The following is a 3,557-nucleotide window of genomic DNA, read 5'->3' on the forward strand; positions in this document are numbered from 1 at the left end:
AATTTTCTTTCTCCACTGCTTTTGAATTCAGTTTCTTTCAAGTTTTCAGGTCACGGGTAGAACAGAGCCAGGTTCCTTGTCAGAATGTAACACGAACTGCCTCTAGCTCCTTTCCCAATATAGTCCTTGTTGCCCTCTGAAACCTCGTGAGCAGGCTTACATGAACTATCTGCATTTGGCTTGTCATTCTGGTCTTCCAAACTCTTACTAGAATGTTCCACTAAATTCCTCTTACAGATTATAGGACCTCTCTAGCTACAACTCCAAACTCCCAATATGCCCCCCTCTCTGTGGGTATCGTTTGTAACTTAGTATCTGAACCTCTGTGGAGTAGCCACAGTCTATAAGTCCAGAAGTTGCTGAGTGGTTTGGTGTATGGTGTGAACAGTGGATCTCAGAGTCATTGTAACTCCTTTCTCAAGAAAAATAGGCTAAAGGTGATGAGATCCTATGTCTGTTGGACGTGTTGAGTCCTGTTATCATGGGACTTTAGAGTTGGTTCTGTCCAGTCAGAGAAAAAAAATGCTACCCTTTCCAGAGTGAAGGGGCCCTATATAGTCAACTTGCTACCAAGTTTCTGCTTGTTTGTTTTCTCAAGGAACTGTACTATACTAGGGATTCAGTCAGTTTCTGCTGTTAATTGTTTGGACACTGACATTCGGCAGGAGAGTATGGAAGTTGGCTTTGGTGTATTTAGGCACTTTCTACCTTTCTATCACTGTAGCTACTACCATCCTGGGTTTGTCAGGGGTCACTGAGGAGAAAGGCTAGCCAATATTTCCTAGAGGAGTCATTCTACCAATTGCCGAGTGCCTCTTGTGCAGTGAATGTGGGGATTAATGTGTAATATCTACCACGTCTACTGTGCTCACTTCTATAGGTATTTCCCCCTATAAACCTCCGTTCTCCATCTTCCAATATGTTCCTTCTGGTCCCATGACAAACCAATGCAGTCTATCACTACTTCTGAGTTCCTATACATCCTTACCTACACCACTTCCTTCTCCACACAAAGTGGATGGTCAGTAAGCCTGGAGTTCTGTTAAAATGATTTATTTCCTTTGGTCTCAGAGATACCTCTCAGGGGGTCATGATCTGGAAGTAATCCATTTTCAGTTTGCACCAATATAGTGAGTTAACGGATTTTTGACCCTAGCGTGAGATGCACTCTCATCAGCTGGTCCTGGAATTCCCTGTGAAGCCATAACAGTGTTCAGGTGAGGATTTATAGTGGGTAGAAGACTGCTCTCCATGCAGCTCGCTTGGATGCTCTGGACCTGCACGTCTTCTCAATGACAGTCTTTATAGTTGCTATTTCCTCTGCATTTCCAAAAAGCCAATGTGTCTCGTTCCATTTATACCCTAATATGTATTTTAAAGATTTATTTATTCTTTTATTTATGTGTATGTATGTATGTGTATGTGTACATATGTATGTATGTGTGTACACACATTTGTATGTCTCTATGTGTGTACATGCACCACATTCATGCAGTCCCCACAGAGGTCAATGGAGGACATCCGATTCCCTGGAACTGGAGTTACAGACAGCTGTGGGCTCCCAGATGTGGGTATGACAGGAAGCCAGTTCCTCTTCTCTGTGAGAGTAGTGAGTGCTCTTCACTGCTGAGCCATCTCTCCAGTCCCTAACACAATTTTCCAAGGGTAAAAGTTTTAGTAACAGTTGAGACAGATACAGAATGTCAGTGAGGTACATAAAGAATCTTCTTTGTTGATGTTTTATCTTACAGTACTAATTAGATATTTTCATATATGCTTTAACATTTAGGTAAATTAAATTATTATGTAAAACTTTTATATGAAATAAGAATAAGACATACTTTTAACAATTTTTTTAAAGCTACTAAATGTCACCCACCACCAGGGACTGACCCTGTTTTCATTTTATTAGCAAATAAGGAACAACTTGGATCCCTTCTTTGAAGTCAAGTTCCTAGTGCCATGTGGCACCATCTCTTGTGGGTGAGACCCCTGAGACAGACTGTGAGAATTGTTGTGTTCCTGTAATTTATCAGGCAAGTTAGGAGAAACTGGTAAGGGAAGAGGAAAAACAGAATAGGAAATGAAAATAGCCAATGTAATCTCCTTGGCTACTACTTCGAAAATACTACCGATGTGGTCTGTGGGCAACCTGAGGCCCAGGCTTGCTGAGCCACCCTGGACCTCTAATCCACACCAGCTCCAAGCTACAAGGGCAGATTGTTCCAGCCTACGAGTGGAACTGGTATGTGGCAGAGGGTAGCTGACAGACATTCTGCTGCTGGACTGCAGACGTTAGCTCATGCCCTTACATATGGTTTAGCTGTGTTCAGCTCTTACCATTCTGTAGAATACAATATGTATCTGGGGGTCTCCTCATGTCACCGAGGATGTAGCCCTGCCTATGTCAGCACAGTAAGAAATGATCCCTAAGCAGGAACTCCAGGCTTAACAACTAGACACTTACGACAAGAGCAACCATAAAAATTGACGGAGCCCTTCACATTGACAAGGCTTAATCTAGGCCCTTTACATATGTTATTTACCATTCATTACAACGACATCAGGTGGGTCCTTTCTGGACTTTACTTTCAACAAGAGACTTGGGGCTTCTTGTAGTCAGGTGAGTCTTACCAAGGGTTGACGTTTGTCATGGCCCAATTGGTATTCAAGCCCTGCACATCTTGGGTTCAGAGCTAGTGCAGTCTCTTAGAACCAAGAAGAGATAACTTTTTTTTTTTTTTTTGGAGCATCATTAAGAAGTCCAACTTAGGGGGTTGGTGGAGAGGCAACCATGTGAGATGTAAACAAATGGAATGATCAATAAAAACAATAAGTTCAACTTTTCAGCTACTTGTGAGCAGTTGGGAGACAAGATTATACTTGACACTAAATCCCACTGTTGATATTAAAAGCATAAGCAAGGATGGAGCCTTAAAAGTCAGTCGAGGGCTGGAGAGATGGCTCAGTAGGTAAGAACTCCTGCCCAAGCTCAGATTTCAAACACTCAGGTAGAAAGGCATGGTAGATGTGCCTGTAACCCCAGGTCTGTGGTAGTCAGAGGCAGGAGGATAGCTGGAGTTTGCTGACTGCCAACCTAACTCCAGGTTCAGTGAGAAACTCTGTCTCAAGGCAATGAGGTGGGGATTTGAGAACAAGACACTTGGCAATCCTACTCTGACCTCCATAAGCATGTGTGTGAACATACTTTGCTTTTTTTGTTTGTTTGTTTGTTTTTTAACTTTTATTGCTTTATCAGAAAAGTTACATGATTTCAATTTATCTGAATTTGTTAACATTTAAAAACATATTTTAATTAAATAGAATTGAATCACATTCTTGTTCCCCTTTTGTACCACTGCTCCTCCCATAGACCCCCCCTTCAATACCTATATTTTTGTCATATTCTTTAAAATTTATAAAATATTACAAATATAAAAATAAGTATTATAAAAGTTGTTTGATATAAAACAATAGTCAATTTAACAATCTTCTGTAGATGCTCGTCTACAGCAATAGTGAAAATACATTTTTCTCAATATAAATTTTAAATAACT

This window comes from Mastomys coucha, unplaced genomic scaffold, assembly GCF_008632895.1.
Source record: "Mastomys coucha isolate ucsf_1 unplaced genomic scaffold, UCSF_Mcou_1 pScaffold6, whole genome shotgun sequence".
NCBI classification, from domain to species: Eukaryota; Metazoa; Chordata; class Mammalia; order Rodentia; family Muridae; genus Mastomys; species Mastomys coucha.